At 48.7% G+C, this 19,214-nt stretch overlaps 1 protein-coding gene across 1 annotated transcript in view; it reads left to right on the top strand.

Moving 5' to 3' along the window:
- Positions 1-19,214, top strand: part of TTLL11 (tubulin tyrosine ligase like 11) — a gene marked incomplete at both ends in the record, with an annotated part of 246,200 nt that overhangs the window by 23,283 nt on the left and 203,703 nt on the right.

Genomic DNA, 19,214 nt, shown 5'->3' on the forward strand with positions numbered 1-19,214 from the left:
GGATGGCACAGTAGTCAGCTGGGGCTCAGCAGGCATGGTAGCAGGCGGCAAGCTAGAATGCAGGGTCGAGAGGGACTGCAGGCCGTGTTAGCTGTGGCTGGAGCGACGGGAATGCCCCTGAGAACGCACGGGAGCCCAGGCATTGCGGGCTGAGCTGCAGACAGAGCGCCCTGGGAGGAAGGGCTGAAAGGGCTGTGTGTCTGCGTGTGAAGACCTGAATTGTACAAGCTCCCTAGCTGTGGTTGGAGGTAAATTTAGGGCCAGTGGTGAACTGGGAATGGGGAGACCTGAATAGGCCAGGACAGTTGGCTCCCTCTTTGTCTCTAATGCCTGGCTAGTGGCTGGAGCGGAGTAACCACCACGTGACACTCAGTGCCAGAGTCAGCTGTGGGGCCAGCAAAGTGGGATTCCAGAGCCCTCCTTGCAAAACAGCGGCAGAAGCCCTGTGCCACTCGACTGAGCCTCCAGCACCCCTTCGAGGCTAGACGGGGATCTTTCCTCAGCGCTGCTTCCAGATCGGGTCTGGACTCACCGAAGCACTTGTCCCCAGACACACGGTTTAAAGGTGGCAAGGCCAGAACTCAGACCCAGGTCTTGGCTGGCGCTGAGTCGCCCACCTGCCCCTCCACCATGCTGCCCTCAGCCACGCTAACTAGCTCAGGGGTGTCTCTTCTCTCCAGGGACCACTGCCGAGAGAGGGCATCTCTGGGCAGCCCACCATCTCCTGTGTCTCCTCCAGGCAATGGCGGCTCCATCTGCAAAATCTCCCTCCAGGCGGGGGCGGAGGCTGGGGCAGGGGGCGGCCGAGAGCTGTCTCCACTGAGGCAGCAGGGAGAGATTTGTGCGTCGCCTGCATCCTCAGCGCCTGGGCATCATGCTGCTATTTAATAAAGGCCTCATCGCTTGAAGGGCCATTAAGCAGCCAATGATATATTTCAGCCTCATTGAGGAGGAAGACGCAGAGTTAAATCAAATTCAGTCCATGTGGAAATAAAATAATAAGGAGGGTGTTCGCATGCAAGGCCCTCCTCAGGGAGAGGGAAGCCAGCCGGGCGCACGCTGAGCCAGGCCCGGCTGGAAGCTTCCGCTCTGTGGTTTCCTTACTGAAAACTCCCAGCAATGCTGACCGGCAGGGACTGAGGCCCCTGGCCTCTGGCTCAGTGATTGGTGTCCTTCTCTGATTATTCGTCTCTCCCCACCTTTTATCAGACTTTCTTTCTATTGTGTTTTCTGTCCTTTAATAAAGGAAGATGGCTCAAAGCACTTTCTAAATTGCATGGCATTATTAATAACATGGCCTGCAAATCGTTCCCCTCATCGCTCCCTGGTTCTCCAGCCTTGGAGGGGTGTCAGCTCAATCTGAGGTCTGCTCTTGTTTCTGGAACCTGGTGCAGTTCTTAAAGCTCCCAGGAAATCTATTACCTATTAATAAAAGTCAGTACATTGAAGCTCTCCTCCTGCCACCCTTGGGTCTTCATCTTATTTGTTTGTTTGTTTGTTTGTTTGTTTGTTTTTGTGGTTCTGGGAATTGTACCCAGGGGTGTTCTACCTCTGAGCTACACCCCCAGCCTTTTTCATTTTGAAACAGAGCCTCACTAAGTTGCTGAGGCTGATCTCGAACCTGCGGTCCTCCAGTCTCAGCCTCCAAGTACAGGGATTACAGGCATGCGCCACAACACCCAGCTTGGATCCCCACTTTAAAGCCTCCTCTTCGGAGACCCTAATTGTAATTCAATCTGCTACATACTTAAAGGGTCTGCTTTTCTCACAGTATAGTTTAGAATTAGTTCTTTGTGCCTATGAATCTTTTTTTTTTACACTTAATATATATTAATTAATGGTTTGCTATCAGCCCAATCCCTCTTTAGGCTATAAATTCACTCTTGTTTTCTTATTTACAAACATTTGTTAAGAGCCTGGTAGCGTCAGGCCAACGCCTCCATGACTTCGCATATTCCTGAGAATAACTCTGCCAGGCAGGTATGCCCTGCTCCCTTTGGGGTTGGAGAAATGAGGCTCAGAGAGGTTCATTAACGCATCCAGGTTTCGTCCAGTAACTGACAGGCCTGGGATTTGAACCCAGGCTGCTTGGATTCCAAAGCCATCGCCTCCCCAGCTGAAAGCGAAAGCTCTCAGAATCTTATTATCTGGCTGCTTTGGATATTCTACTCAACTCCTTAATTAGCGCTGACTCCAAATTAGCGGCATGCTCCTGAGCCCTCTGGTGCGGGAATGGCTTTTGTTTTGACAGCAGTCACAGGGCCTGTACTGGAAAGACATCCCTTAATCCGGAATGAGGGGTGGGGGGAAGCCCATAGGCAATCCTCAGCAAAGGAGAGGCGGCTGTTTTGTCTGCCTGGCTGCTGATTGAGCTCGAGAGGGTTCTTTCCTATTCCCTTTCTTCTTAGAAGACTAACTTATTTCAAGGAACTCCACGTGGTTCAGGAGATTGTAGTTAAGCAAACTCCTAATATGTTGGGTTTTAGGTTTTCTAAGGCCATAACTTAGCATCTCCCAACCTTATCTGACCGAGGAATTTAGATTTAGAATTAAATCTAATTAGATGGGCATTTGTTAACATTTCATTTCCTGGTAGGGATGGGACCTAGGGAATCTTTATTGTATATGTGTGTATATATATATATAATATTTTTGTGTGGTACTGGGGATTGAACCTAGGACCATTCTACCTCTGAGCTGCACTCTCAGCTCTTGTTTTAAACTTTTTGTTTGGAAACAGGGTCTTGCTGTGTTGCGGATAGTCTCTCTGGGTTGCTGATCCTCCTGTCTCAGCCTTCCAAGTACTGGGATTACAGGAGTGCACCATCATACCCGGCGGTTTAAAGGTGATTCTTATGACCAGACTAGTTTGGGGAACACTGAACACCACAGCTGTCTTTGTGGACTGGCCTCTGTAGCTTTGAAACACAGCTGGCCATGTACTGCAGTGGAGGGAGCGTAGATCTTGGAGTCCGAAAGCCCAGGATCTGAAACCCCATCCGACCACTCACAGTTGTGCAGTGTTGGGCACCTAACCAGATGTCCTCATCTCAAGCTCTGTGTGCCACATCCTGTACCTATACACAGGGAATTGTCCTCCTTTCTCTTCCCAGCTCATCTTCCCTCCTTTGTCTTCTGATTCTTCAGCTCAGGGAAGCATTCCCTGGTTCCCTGCCAGCTGGGCCACTCTGCATTGTTCTCACGTGTCTGTCATTCCCCATTAGTCTGCAAGCTCCGCAAGACGGGAAACAAGGCCTCTTTGTTTGTCCTCGCATGCTCCACACTTGGCAAAGTATTATGTGAATGAACTCGGAGTCTTAGTTTCCTCATCTGTAAGTGGACAAATGCTACCAGTCAACAGGGGTGTTGGGAGATTAAAATAGTGAGCACGAGAGTGAATGACATATAGTGAGCATCTAGTAGGTGTCAGTGTTTGCCTCCTGTAGAGAGCACACTTACGATCATTGTGCTGAATAGACTAGATTATAATCAAGGCTTTGAGGTGGTTTGCTGGACCCTCCAATCTAAAAAGCTTCAATATCGTTCAACTTTTATGATGTGGTCTTCTTCCCCCTCCCGCCTCAAAGGACATCTTGCAATGGTCTTTCCATTTTGTCCTGGCAACCCGTTTTGAGGTCTCCCATCACTGTACTTGATTGCCTGTGGATAGCATGTCTTTAAGACTTCTTTATTTGGTTTGGTGCTAAGAATGGAAATGATCTGATTGCAGATTGAACTTAATATTTTAAAAAGATTACAGATGGGAGAATGGCTTTCAAAGGTAGCTCTATGAAATCTCTATTCCTGGAACTCTTTAGAAGAGAATAAAAATATCGACTCAGAAAGATTTCTTCTAATCCTTTGTGAAACCCAGGCTGATATGATTAGTGAACTGAATTCCAAATTCTATCTTGTTTCCCTACCCAGCTGGGAATAACCATCAGATGTATGACTACCGTTCGGATTTAAGGTTTACAATAAGGACTTGCTATTCATAGGTCCTTCCTCTCATGCCTGGGCCAACAGAAGCTGCCCCAGGGCTCTGGCGACTAACAGCCTTGGTTTGCTGACTGATGGGGTTCCCAGGACCCTGGACTCTCCACCAAGAGAGTCCTTGGCATGCTGGGACACACAGGTTGGCCATTCTGCCCAGCGCAGTGGAGCTCACCGAAGGAGGGAGCAGCTGTGGAGTTGGCATTAGCATGCGTCCCTGCTCTTTAAAACACTTTGAAAGTTTTTGAAAATTAGTTTTTAAGCTGCTAAACTACATACAGGTGGTCTTAAATGTGATTGTGTTCATGCCATTTTTGAACTCTATGGGAATGACTTAGGAACGAATGATATGTTTATATATATTGCTACTAGGGCTTGAACTCAGGGGCATTTTACATGACTGGTCCTTTTTTCATTTTTATTTTTTGTGGTACTGGGGATTGAACCCAGGGATATTCTACAATCTCTGAGCCCTATTTTGTTTGCTTTGAAAGAGGGTCTCACTAAGTTGCTGAGGCTGGCTGCAAACCTATGATCCTCCTGTCTCAGCCTTCCAAGCATTCTAAAATCTTTTTAACATGTATTTATGCCTCTCTTATTTCCCCCAAATATGCAAAGGCTTATTTGTGGACTGGGGAGATAGCTCAGTGGTAGAGCACTGGCCTGGCACGTGGAAGGCTCTGGGTTCTATCCTCAGCACTGAAAAAAAAAAGGCATTATTATATGTTTTTGTTTTAATTTAGGTAAAAAATCAAGGCAAATGAACAATCAAGATGTCAAAATTAGGGCTAGGTTACTATGTGGATGTGTGTTATATAAGTATCTTTCATGTCTTTATGATAGGACATAGATTTGGAGATTTCTGTTTACCCAAGGAAAATGTACCAGAACTGTGCTAAGTTGTAAGTCACAATGCCCATTAGGTATAATCATAGATGTTTGAGAGAAGTCCAGGTTTCCCTAGCTGGAGGAGGAAGAGGCTGGGAGAAATTTCCCCAGAGGGCTCTTGTATGGGTGGCTCTCTGGAGAAGGTGGGTAGCATCCTCTAATCAATGCGGACTTAAGGTTTTGTATGAGCTAGAGCCCCTGAGCACACTCTGAGGGTATAAAACCAACTGCCAGTAAGCTTGGTTACTACATTAAACACAGTGGTCCTCCCTGCGGCCCTGTCCCACTGGGGTTGTCTTCAGAGTCTCCTGGCAAGCTTTTAAACATTGATTCCTGGATCCCACCCCACTAGCACTACATTAGCATCTCACTACTTCTCAAAAGTCCATGGGTGGTCCACACAGAGAACTATCGAGTTTTTACAAGATATTCAAGGAGGAAACCAAACTGTCCAAGAGACATTGGAAAAACAATGCAATCTCACTTAATCATTAATATGTAAATTAAATCAACAGCAAGATACCGTTTTACATCCATTAGACTGGCAAAAACGTTAAGCAATCTTGGAAGGCAGGAGGAGGGTGAGCTCAAGGCCAGCCTGGGAAATCCAGTGGGATCCTGTCTTGAAGTAAAAATTTTAAAAGACTGGGTAGAGAGCTCTTGCCTACCATGTGGAGGTCCTGGGTTCAATACCCAGTACCATGCACACTCACATACCAATAAATATATAGCAAAATATTTAGTGAAGCCAAGGATGTATATATTCTGTGACTGAAACAATTTCCCTTCTAGAGAAATTCTTGTCCATGTGCACAAAAAGACACAATGGAAACGTTTACTGCAGTGCTCTTTGTAGTGGGGAAAACTTGAAAAGTACCTAAATTTCATCAATAGCAGTGGGCAGAAATCAATTTATGTGTGGGGGTTGAATTGTGTCCTCCTCAAAAGATATGTCCAAGCTGGGTGTGGTGGTGCACGCTTATAATCCCAGCATTTGGGAGGCTGAGACTGGAGGATCACGGTTCGCGGACAGCCTCAACTACTTAGTGAGGCCCTCTGAAACTCAGTGAGACCCGGTTTCAAAAGAAAGAACAAAAAATTGGGCAGGGGTTGTAGCTCAGAGGTCAAATGCCCCTGGGTTCCATCCCCAGACCCGCAAAAAAAAAAAAAAAAAAAAAAGATATGTCCAAGGCCTAGCTGGTATCTGTGAATAGAACCTCATTGGGAAATAAGGTCCATACAGATAGTTTGTGTGTGTGTGTGTGTGTGTGTGTGTGTGTGTGTGTGTGTTACTGGTAATTGAACCCTGGAGCAGTTTACTGCCAAGCTACACCTCAGCCCTATTTTATTTTTCATTTGGAACAGGATCTCACTAAGGTGCTGAGAGCCTTGCTAAGTTTCTTTTCTTTTTCTTTCTTTCTTTTTTTTTTTTTTGGTGGTACTGGGGTTCCTGGTAGCCCTTCTATCTCCGGGCTACACTCCCAGACCTATTATATATATATATATATATATATATATATATATATATATATATATATATATTTTTTTTATTTGGAAGCAGGGTCTCTTAAGCCAGAGAAACTGGCTCCGAACCAGCACGATCCTCCTGTCTCCGCCTCCCAAGCGCGGGGATTACAAGCGTGCGCCACCACGCCCGGTCAAGCCTTGCTAAGTTTCTGAGGCTGACTTTGGACCTCCGATTCTCCTGTCTCAGCCTCCAAAGTACTGGGATTACAGTCGTGCAGATGAATTAATTAGGACTAGACTCTTGGTTTCATTATTAATTCTACAATGTTTCTATGAATCGCTATTTTCCATACTACAGATTTTTCCTAAGGTAACCTAACTGGCCAGTGTCTTCTTCAGTATACACTAGAAAAGCACCAGATTTATCCCAGTGTGGAAGTCTGGGGATGGTTAAACTGGCTTGCATGCCGGGGAGGCTGGCGGGAAGCCATGCGTGGCCTGGCTCTGCTACCACAGACCTGTCCACTGCCCCGGGGTGACACACACCCAGTGTAGCTGCCTCGTTATCTGGTCATCTGGGAAATGCCTGCCACTGCCAGCCGAGCCAGGTCATCAATCAGTTTGTTCTGAGTTCATTAAGCAAAGTGAAAGATATTGCTTAAATACTTAGCAGAAAATCAACTTTCATCCCAAGGCACCAGTGCAAGCCATGGTTGGGCCACAGCTCTTGGCTGGGTGGAGCTTTAAAAGAACAAGAGGGAACCTGATAGTATAGTTCCACATCAGAAACCAAAAGAGGAGCCAGGCATGGTGGCACTGCTTGTAACCCGGTTCTTGGGAGGCTGAGACAGGAGGATCCCAGGTTTGAAGCCAGCCTCAAAAACTTAGTGAGACCCTCCACAACTTAATGAGACCCTGTTTCCAAATAAGAAATAAAATCAGGCTGGGGGGTTAACTCAGTGGTAGAATGGCTCTGTGTTGTCCCTCATGCCAAAAAGGAAAAGAAAAGAAAAGAAAAGAAACCAAACGAGATTCCAAAGTCTGATGAAGATGTCCGTAGACTCCAACCCCTCTCTTACTGTCCTTTCAAAATTCTTCACAGTGGAGCCGACGCTTTCCCAGATGGGAATGAGCCACCGCCCTGTCCTGGCCTCTGGTGCGGCCAGTCTCCTTTCCCACGGCTGCCTCGCTCCTTGTTCACTGCACAGAGATGGACCCCTCAGTTATTATCAACCCTTGGCTGGAGACACGAAGGACCAACCCCAATGGCTGCCGTGCCCTGAGCAGATTCACATTAAGATTTGTTTTGCATTTTCTGGATTCTGGGTCCACCCAGACCCCAGTCTTTAGTAGGGCCCCTTTGTCCTGCTGAATTCCCTCCCCACTGAGCTCCCTGCCCTTCATTTCTCCACACCTATTACCAGCTTACTCCTTCCCTGGCACCAGGCCAGACACCGGCACTATAGAGATATTTATATTTAAGATGTTTCTGCCTGGGAGAAATGCGTAATCACACTCCCTTGTGTGCCTGTGCCTTTGTACATGGGCTGTGCTGGGCTAGTTTTCCTTCCCCCACTACCCCCTCTCCCTCCCTCCCTTCTTTCCTTCCTCCCTCCCTCCCTTCTTTCCTTCCTCCCTCCCTCCCTTCTTTCCTTCCTCCCTCCCTTCCTCCTTTCTTTCTTTTGTTCTTTCTTTCTTTCTTTCTTTCTTTCTCTCTTTCTTTTTTCTTTCTTTCTTTCCCCAGGGGAGTTCTTCCAAACCACACTCTCCCCCAACCCCAGTAAAATAGCTCAACCCTGCTTCATGCTCCCCTGGTCCTTTGACCCACAGCTATTAGAAGAGTTAGTACTTTGCATCCTGATTTGTTTACAGGTTCGCCATTCTAAAGACAGGGACCATGCCTTCCTCCTCATTCAGTTCCCCTAGTGCCCGACTTTGAGTTGACTCATAATTTTAGCTTGAATGAGCGACAAAGTTAATAAAAGCACATGGCTACTCTTACATAGGGCGAGTAGAAGGGTACAGAGCGGAGGTGGGACTGGAACTGGAGAATCAATGTGTTTTTTCAGTATCTCTCTTACCACCTGGAGGACAGGCATGTTTATAAATATCCCATTAAGTGGGTCTGTAGGTTCTATGGTCTGAAAGACTAAAACGAAGCCCAGGCCTTCCTGAGTGACCCCTCAATTGATAGGGTGAAGCTTTCCCTCCAAGTAGGAGGGGGCATGACCTTACCTAACAGGAATCCTTTCACCTATGGCAGATCTGTTTCTTTTTTTCCCTTGAAAACTTTGTCACTTCTTTCTATTGGGGTAATGGGCACTGGGGAGTGGTAAAGATATTTATTTACAGATTCAAATAAATTTATTTGAGGAAATAGTCTTCCCCAAATCCCTGCATACTGTTAATGGGAGTCTAAAGTAGCACAGCCATTATGGAAACCAGTATGAGAGTTCCTCACAATATTAAAAATAGAACCAGCACACGATCCAGCAATCCCACTGTGGGTATATATTCAAAGGGAATGAAATTAGTATGCTGAAGAAACCTCTGCTCTCCCACATTTATTGCAGCCCTGCTCATGATAGCCAAGAAGTGGAAACCCAAGGCTCAACCTTGTGAGCAGATAAAGTGTGGAACAAACACACAGGAGAGTACTATTCAGCCATAAAAAATAAAAAAGTCCAACCCTGTCGTTTGGGACAATAGGGCTAGAACTGGAGCTTATTATGTTAAGTGAAATAAGGCAGGCACAGAAGACGAGCACCGCACGCTCTCGCTCCCAGGCAGAGTCCAGCACAGGGATCTGTGGATGTGGAGAGAAGTGGCCCCTCCATGACACACACCTTCACCTCTTTTGACTTCTCTAGACTCCCGTGCCTGCATTTCCAACAGGGCAGCTCCAATCGGATGCCCCCTGGCCCTCTGAAGCTCAGGACCTCTAACGCTACCTGTATCAGGCACACCCCCCTCCCAGCACTCTAATCCATTCCATTAATGGCTCTGTTGGCCACTGAAACCAGGAAGCGAGGCCAGGAGGAGGCTCCTGCAGAAGATGCAGGTCCGCGGCAGAGGCATTCAGCACCCTGGAGAGCTCCCTGCCCTCAGGCACCCTTGCCTCTTTTGCCCCACAAAAAACAGCCTAGGTCCTTAGTATAACCTACCGTCGCTGGAATTCGGTGGTAGGTAAGGAAACCTCATCCGTTTCTCCTGGGCTTGTTCTCTGGGGACTAAGGACTTAGAAGAGTTGGTTCTGCTTCTTGCTCTCCTGCTGAGTGAATGCACCTCCAGAGTCTACGTTCTCTAATTGCTTTGAGTTTCAGCTTCTTCATCTATAAAATGGAAATAATCTATTTCATAGTGTCGTTGTGAAGGTGAGTTGAAATGACACCTGTAAAGTACACAACACAGACTAGTAGCCACCATTTTTATTATAGAAATAACTGGTATAACAATATTCATTTTTTTCAACATGGAATTGCATGGCATGGCAAAGGCATGTTTCTGGGAGATGCAGGCTGGTTTTAGAGGATCAGGGGGAACAAATGAATCCAGGAGAACAGAGACCAACTGCCCTTATCTAGTTAGTCTTCTGGAAAACCTCTTTCCCTCGAGGACATTCCTTTGAAAACATGGGGTGCTGTAGAGTCAGCACAAATTATTGTGCATTGCAGGACAGGAGAGCAGACCTCTGCAGATCTGCAGAATGGAAAGTACGTTGCAGAGAAGCAGAAACCAGCCTGTGGCGGCCCGTGAGTGTCCTCAGCTAGTTCATGGACTGGATTCCTGAATTCCCAGCATTCCCCGGGCACACTGCAGGGCTCACACGCGGCTTGCCTGGGTGGGGAAGAGACGGATTGGCTCACAACCTCCCAATGAGCCACTGTTACTAGGGAAAACACTGACTTGGCCTGGGCTTCTGGTTAGCTGGGGGTGAACTGTCCCACTAGGACTCAGGTGTGACTTCAGAGGAAGCGTTTCCTCGGTTGGAGTACTGCAGAGATGGAGACCTGATTTGCTTTGCTTCCATTTCAGTTAGTAAACACATTTAAAGTCTTGATGGGGAAGAGCCTAGGTAATTTGAGACCTGGTAGCGAATTGATACAATTTACTGTGGCAGGGAGTAGAGAACAGGGAGTTGACTGTTGATAATCTTGTAGAGCATAATGGAGTTAATTTATAATTGATAATTGATACTGGGGCTCTTTTTTCCTGGGCCGAATCATGATGGAAGGAGCAAGAGTCATTTCACGCAATGCTTTGGCTGTTTGTGTCGCGCTCATGAATTGGAGAGTGGGAAGAGAACACGGTGCTAAATTGGTATCTCATCTTTCCAGAGCTATCTGCTAAATAAACTGGAATCTTAATTAAAACTGCAAGCCAAGAGGTAAATCACTTTAGAAGTTCGTGACGTTTTTCTTTTTCTCTGCCTTAATAGAATGGCGGCCAATAAGGTCCTCCATGGACGGAGAAGCAGACAGCAGAGTAAATGTGAAGGAGGCTGCCGTGGTGCAGAGATGCCCCAGAGCGAGGCTGCCTCTCCTCCTGCTAACAGGGCTTTCCCCCAGAGTTAATTTGTGTGATACCAATTTTGATTTCATTAAGAGTCTTGGGATGAGAATCGGAAGCAAGGCAGAGGACAGGCCTCTCCTGGCTGTAATCCATAGGAGTCGATGATAATGTACGGATTTAATAAAAAATACAACATGCTTGGGTGATTAACTTAGCGACGAATGGCATGCTTGCCTGGGGTTCCCAGCTCTGTCTGCAATAATGGAGGAGTGAACAGGGAAGAGAATCTTCATAGATCACAAAAATTGCTAGTTTCCAGCAAAAGGTTGTTAATTACGTATCCTCTTGATATATTTATTGGCTCTATTAGAGGATGAGTAATTATCATGTTCCCAGGAAACCCACTGGAGCCAGACGGCGCCTTTATTAAATTGGAAGGCTCCTCGGAGCGCTCATCAGCCCTGTGGGATGCTGTCCTGCAGCATCCCAAGGACCAGAGCCCAGCAGAGGTGATGGCAGTGCCAGCCATGGGATTATGAGAAGGGGCCTCTGTCAAGTGCAAGGATCCCAGGCTGGCCCCCCTCCTCCCAGGGCACACCTTCCAGTGCCGGTGGCCATGTTGTCCCCTCCCCTTCTCCCAGCTGGCCAGCTTCTCCACGGATCAGCAGCCTCTCCTCTCCAATCTGCTCTCCTTTCCCTCGGGGTCTGTCATAGCCCTGCTTGAGCACTCCCCGTGGCTTTCCTCCACCTGCAGAATCAAGTTCAGGCTCCTTAGCCTGCCCCGGGAGCCCTGCATGGTGAGCGTGGCCGCTGGGCTTCTCCAGCCTTGTCTTTCAGCACCCTGGGCTCTGGGCATAGTACTTCTGCTCTCTGGACACTCCCCTGCCTCTCACCTGCTCTTCCCTCAGACGACTCTCCTTCATCTCTTCCTGGCATAGCCTCCTCCCCAACTCCCAGCCATGTGCCCAGCTCCAGGGGCCCTCTGGGTGCACTGTCTTCACCTTGAACAAAAACCTTGCTGCTGCTTGGGGAGGGGGAGCGCCTACACAGCCCTTTGGCACACAGGATGCTTTGCATATCTGTCCCCGCAGCTGGCCCCAGCCTAGCTCCTGTTTCGGGGTGTGTTTGTGGAGGGCCAGCCTCTGCTTTCTCTGTCATCAGGCACAGCTGGGGACTCTTCCTCTCCGCCTCTCACCAAGGGACTTAATTAGTGAAGAACAATCCAGGAGCCCTGCTCTCCACGTTCCCTAATTGGACTAATTTAGTTCCTACTGTGTGCTGGGCCCCTTGTGCACAACTGTTCTTTCACCACGTGGTTGTTTTTTCATCTTTACAACACCCCCCAAGAGGCATGAGTGCTGCCCATCTTCCTTGGATGACGAAACCAAGGCCCTCTGCAGGTGGCAGGGCTGAGATCTGAATCCAGGTTCTCAACTCAAGGCAAGGAACTTTTGCGTAAGGACGGGCTCTCCCCAGAGGTTAGCGGCCTACTCCCCAAGACCTGCATGGGTTTAATAACCCGAGTGCATATCTAACCTTGGGCTAGGCCTGGAAAACACCCCTGTGGCCAGCTCATTGGGTAACAGAGATGTACACATGGGGGATTTAAAAAAATTAACTCATTCATTCATTCATTTTTGCAGTAATGGGGATTGAATCCAGGGGTACACTACCACTGAAAACTTTTCATTTTTTATTTTGAGAAAGGGTCTTGCTTGGTTGCTGAGACTGGCCTCAAGCCTGTAATCCTCCTGTCTCAGCCTCCCAAGTACTAGGATTACAGGTGCGCACCACCATGTCTAGTGAGGCTTTGTTTTTCAAAAAATATCTTGTCAGTCAATATGTGTGGGTGAAGAGTGGTGGGAAAGAACAGGGAAGCAGGAAACCAGCCTTGTTTGAGCCTATGCACCCCAGGCGCGGGAGCCAGGCACAGTGCTCAGGGCCGTTGACCTCATCAAGTTGATCTCAATGTTCTTGCTGAGGGTCCCAGTGGCCTCACCAGCAGTGCAGCCATCGGGAAGCTGTCTGGTCTCCATCGGCATCAGGACGCCTTTTCCCATGTCTCCATTTCCTGTAGGCAGGCGGGAGCCTGGACTCTTCCTGTGGCCCTTTTCAGCTGCCCCAAGGACAGCAGTGCCTTAGGATGAGATGTGAGTCGCAGAATAGCAGAGATGGCTTCCTTCTCTCGGGCTTGAGAGGGCTCACTTTCTTACTTTCTTTTGCTCTGCTCACAGTTGGCAGACAGAGCTGCGTTCAGGATTTGGTAGGGCTGTAGTTTGGTTCTGGAATGTTCCCCTAAGTGTGAATAGCACGGTCCCCTTGGTTCCCCTTGGTCCCCTAGGTGTGAACAGTTCTTGGTGCTAATGGGGGGGTGGGACCTTTAAGAGGTGGGGCCTAGTGGACAGTGTTAGGCATTTGGGGCGTGTCCTGGAAGGGGATGTGGGCACCCGGTCTCTCTGCCTCCTTGCCACAAGGTGAACAGCTTTCTTCAGTCATGCGCCTCACCCTGCAGGCATATGTATGATTCCTGCCACACAATTAAGTGCTCCATAAATAGCAAGCAAGCATTACACTCATTCTATTAAATATTGGTTTTAAATCCCTTCATCCCCAGAATGCTTTGTGGCTCCATGATCTTTCTTCCGAGATGGAAACGGTGCATTCGTTATCTATTTCTGTGTACCAAATTCCCCAGCACTTTGCAACTTAAGACCACACACACCTACCATTTCACAGGGTTTCTGAAAGTTTAGGGGAGGCTCTGCTGCAGGCTCCCTCCGAAGGCTGCAGCAGGCTGTTGGCCAGCCACAGACTCGAAAACTTAACTGGGACTGAAGGCTCTCTTCTGGGCTCACTCACGAGGCTTTGGCCTGAGGAGTCTACTTCTTATGCGTGGGCCTCTCCCTAGGCATTCCCAGAGAGAGCTGGGGGAGAAGGAAAGGAAGGAAAGACACAGGGGCAGAGACAGAAGGAGAGAAGCCAAAATAGAAGCCACAGCCTTCTTATAAAGATAGCCTAATGTCAGAAATGACAGCCATCTCTTTCCCTGTATGTTGGCCATATAGACCACGCCCGTGACAATGTGGGAGAAGACTCACAGAGGTAGGATTCCAGGAGGCGGGGATCACTGGAGACCACCTTACAGGATGCTGACCCAAATGTACCGGTGGAGGGGAAGGCAGAAAGAAGAATGGAATGTCTCTAACCCTGGAGCATTCTGTCTGGCGGAGGAGGCAGTTGTGTGAAGGAAAGTGTCCTTCAAGGTGATGGCAGCACTCAGCATCAACAGAGTGCAGAGGGAACGTGGGCAGGATCTGTGGCCTCTGCCGAGGCGTCACAAAAGGCTTCTGGGGGGTGCGCCACAGGGTGCTTCCTTGAGAGCTGTTCTAATGATGTTCAGTACTGGGTGGGCATCTTTTAAAATCAAAGTTCCTTGGGCACTAAAAATAGCAACCTGCCATGTACAACAGCATTTCACTATTTAGAAAGTGCTTTCCCATTGTGTTAGTCAGATTTTCCATCGCTGTAACCGAAAACTCAGCAAGAGCGACTTAGAAGAGAAAAACTCATTTTGGCTCAAGTTTCAGAGGTTCGGCCCATGGTTGTTTGGCTCCATGGCAGAAACATCATGGTGTTGGGGTGTGGCCGAGAAAGCCGCTCCACCTATGGCAGCCAGGAAGGAAAGAGGAAGAGAGAGAGAGAGAGAGAGAGAGAGAGAGAGAGAGAGAGAGAAAGAAGAAGAAGAAGAAGAAGAAGAAGAAGAAGAAGAAGGAGGAGGAGGAGGAGGAGGAGGAGGAGGAGGAGGAGAAGAAGAAGAAGAGGAAAGGAGGAAGAGGAGGAGGAGGAGGAGGAGGAGGAGGAGGAGGGGGAAGAGGGAGGGCCAGAAATAGTCCTCAAGGCCCTGTCCCCAGTGAGCCCCTTCCTCCATCCCTGCCCCCCTCTGAAGCCTGCTGCACTGGGGACATGCTCTCAACATACGAGCATTTATGGGGGCATTCCATATTCAAAACAAGCACCCATCACTAGCTGAGTCCACGCAGCAGCACCAGGAGGTGGGCAGGCTCTACTGCTGTGGTTTGCATGAGCTGCTGAAGCTTGGAGCAGTCTCCATGTCGAGGTCTCAGGTTGGGGTGTGGTGGGTTGGGGCCTGATCCAGGGTCTCCTTCATCCTAACATGGTGCTTTGACCACCACATCCTCCTTGTGCCCCGAGTACCTCCGACTGCTCATCTTAAAGCACCAGTTGAATCATTTTCCCTGTCAGTGTGTTACACACACACACACACACACACACACACACACACACACATCAAAGCTTATTTGCCACTTTTATCCCTAGTCACTTGAAAGGTTTTCTCTTCATAAAGAAGCTTTGTGAAGAAAATCATTCACAAACTACAGAAATGTGAATAGTGCTTTCATCAGCATTCACCGTGGAGTTTCATTCAGCCAAATCCCCGGGGTGGTGTTTGAACTTGCTCTTTGGGCCATGAGAAGAGAGGCCTGAACGTGGTTCCTTAAGGACCATTATGCTCAAAGGACATTTAATGGTTCTCATTTGAGCCTATCTACAAGTGTGTTTTTAGTCCTCGAGGGACTTGGGGTCTACCCAGGTGTATATTATGAAGACAAAGATGGTGGTGTGTATGGTGAGGCCTGGCTAGGTACAGTATTTCATGTGACTGTACATACAAATGTAATGTGCAGTGTCCAAAGTATTGTGCAGTGGCATCTTAAGTCAGCTGTGCGTCACTGTAACAAAACATCAGAGGCAGTTTGCTTATAACAAGAAAAAGTTTATTAAGGTCATGGTTTTGGAGGTTCTAGTCCAAGATCTAGTTTGTTGCTTTCAGCTTCTGGTGAGAGCACTGGAAAGCAATGGTGGAGAGCCTTTTCCAGAGCAAAAATTGCTCATATCAGAAGCCAGGAAGCAGAGAGAGACAGGAGGGGCCAGGATCCCGCAATCCCCTTCAAGGGTACACCCCAGTGATCTAAGGACATTCCACTAGGACCCACCTTTTAAAACTTCCACTCCATCCTGATAGTAACCTTGGGGACCAAGCCTGCAACTTTTGGGGGACACTCATTAAAACCACAACAAGTGGCTAGTACATGGGTCTTGGAATCGGGCAGACTGGATGTGACCCAGTCCTGCTCCTACTGGCTCCACCTCGGGGCAGCCCTCTACTCTCAAGGCTTCGGTGTCCTTGTCTGTAGATAGGGTTAGTTCTACCTTTCACATAAAACTGTGGTGAGGGTACAGTGAGGCACACAGACGTGGCACCATGCAGTGTACGAATGTAAGCTTCGAGGACTGGCGATGTCAGTGTGCATTTGAGTAGCTGCTCTTTCCAGGTTCATTCTTCCGCGAAGCGTTACTGCAGATGCTGCTAGCAATGGACGTCTATGAACAACGAGGGTTCCAGGGAGTCTTCACATCTCCTCAGATCATATGAAAAAGTGTGTGCACTTTTCTGGGAAAAATCACAAGGGGATTCCTGCCCCCAGAAAGATTAAAAGCGAAGTCCATGGTGTGCCGACAAGTTGGTGTGAAGGTACATAGAGGGCTGCAAGTTTGTCCTGGTCCTCCGAGAGTCCACACAGCAGTGAGGCGGGCAGACTTCGCCAAGGTGTTGCAGAGTGACCTGCGATGGGTGTCGGTGATGGAGGCCACCGAGGAGGAGAGCTGGTGGAACAGCTTCGTGGGGTCAAGATCCCAGGCAGATGGAGTGACAGGACAGGAAAGTGCTGTATCCTCAAAGTATCGAAACTCACCTGGCAGCGATGGTGGCCTAGCGCGGGGTGATGCGGCCCAGCTCCAGCTGGCCAGGCTGGTCGAGGGGCTTTGCGAAGCATCCTTCAAGCCTGGCTGGGAGTTAGCCTCCATCCTCTAGTCAGAAGGTACCAGAGAGCTGCAAGCCCAGTGAGAGCTGCATTGAAACACAGAATCTCCCTGACTGTCGGTGTCAGGTGGCTCAGGGGAGGCCTCAACCAAGGTGGCAGCTGTGGAGATTAAGGGAGAAGAGTAGAAAACAAGTTGGGCGATAGTCCGGAGTGCTTGCCGACCAGGGATGCTGAGGAGGGAGGAGCTGCCACAGATGAGTCTGAGGATTATGGCTTCCAATTTCCCTGTGGTCTAGGACCCACTGGACAACTGGTTAACACCGCTGGAGGCCTGGGAAAGCATAGCCAATTGTTCCTGGCCCTAGAAACTCAGTGCTATTAGGGAGACAAGGGAGACACGGAATAGTTACATAACAGCACAGAAGAACCACAAGCCTAGTGAGTGCGGGGGGAGGGGTCAGGAAGGTGCTCGGTGGAGGCTCAGAGGGTCTCAAAGCTCTTTGTGGCATTAAATCTAAGGGGGGTCAGTTTTTTTTTTTTTTGTACTGGGGGTTGAACCCAGGGACTTTCTACCTTCAAGCTATACCCCCTGCTGAGAGGCTTGCTTCGTTGCTGAGGCTGTCCTCAGACCTGTGATCCTCCTGCCTTAGCCTCCCAAGTACTGGGTTTACAGGTGTGCGCCACCGCACCTGACGAGCGGTTGGCTTCTTAGCCTCTCCTTATCTCTTGGTCTCTCTTTTTCGGACACTCACTAGGGTCCTCCTCCCCTCTTGCAGGCCAGCTCCGGCTCAGGGTCAACCCCGCGGGAGGGAGCCGGCTCTGCCGAAGCTTCATGTCACACCACCTTCCTCTTGTTCTGGGGGGGGGGCGCGTCAGCCGCCCCGACCTTCCTTCAGCTTTCCGCTCTGGTCCCTGGGCTCTTCTATACCCTTGTTCTCTCTGTGCCAACACTCTTCCTCCCTCATCTCCTCTTCTTTCTTCCAATCTCAATTCCAACAGCCTTTCCTCAGGAACAGGATGACAATCTGTGGCCCAAACTGGGATGGATTTGAAAGTAAACAGGGGCGTTATTAATAATAACGCGGCACAACAGACGTACACTGGAACAGTCCCGGGCAAGCGGACGTGCGGTCATCAGGCGCGGGTGGGTCCCTCTGTGGCCTCGTTGCTCTCTGGACTTCCTTTCAGACCCTCTGTGTGGCTTGTAGTGATGCATCTGCAGGACTGTCAACCTGCGCTCCCGGGTGGACCTCACACTCCCCCTGTATTACGGTACCTGAGCCAGCTCGTGCCACGCACTGGGCCCTTAATCAGCACCCAAGCAGTAAAAGAAAGAACGCGTAAGCTCCTATGGTGCTGCCCTGTGGCGTGCACAAAGCATTTCTGTTTTCTTATCTTGGTTCCTTCTCATCACTGTCTTGCAGGTTTTCTCATCTTAGTCTCCACGGGACATAGAGGTTTAGCTAAGGGGTCATGGTTCAGGAATGCCAGAGTGTAAGAATGGCGAAACCTAGAAGTCTTGGGTCTTCTGACCCTAAACTCAGTGCTTTTTCCAAAAGTCTGAAGAGGAGAAAAGGAAAGACAATGCCCAGATTTGTAACCCAGGTAACTGAAAGGTTGGTGTGAACCTTGAGAAGATGGGGTGCGTTGGGGAGAGGGTCTGAGGACCAGGGTCAGCTTTCGTGGAAACCTGAGTGGCTTCCAGAGCTGCAGGGTACAGAGGAGAGCCGCTGTGGCTCCTCAGCCTTAAGGGGCTTAAGAACACAGGTTTGCATCCTGGTGTTGATTTTTGTATCCTGCAAATTTGCTGCATTCATTTATTATTTTTAAAGTATTTTGTGGAGTCTTTAGGGCTTTCTGCATAGGAGATCAGCTCATCTACAAATAGAATTTTTACGTTTTCCTTTCCAGTGTAGATGTCTTTTCTTTTTTCTTTTTTCTGTTGCTCTGGTTGGAACTGCTAAGCCTATGTTGAACAGATGTGGTGAGAGCGGGAATCCTAGGCTTGTTCCTGATCCCAGAGGAAAAGCTTCCAGTCCTTGACCATTGACTGTGTTGCTAGAGGCAAAGCAGACTACCAGGCGGGATTATGAATTCCTGGGACCGATTTAAAAGTGTGTTCCCAGCACCTTGCACAATAGTTATTGGATGTTGGCATTTTTTTTTTTTTTTAAAAATAGTTGGTTTCTCAAAACTGAGCTAAAGCTTCTTCTGAATGAGGGTCAATTTGGTGCTCATGAGGGTGGTATGGACCGAAAGGGAGTAGGAAGGCTGGCAGAGTGTCATTAGTTATCCACGACAAGGGGCAGGTGTGTCGCCCCTCCACGGGCCAACAAAGCTGCTTTTGCTCTTGATACATGCTGGTTGCCTGCATTTGGGAGAAACGTCTCTGCTGGAGTTATTTCTCCTCTATATTAGCACTTAACAGGTGGGAGAAAATAACATATATTATATCTCTTTTTATCGATGACAACTGAATAAACCACTTACAGCCCACTGGACGCAAAGGAA

This window comes from Muscardinus avellanarius, assembly GCF_963383645.1.
Source record: "Muscardinus avellanarius genome assembly, chromosome: 13".
NCBI lineage: Eukaryota > Metazoa > Chordata > Mammalia > Rodentia > Gliridae > Muscardinus > Muscardinus avellanarius.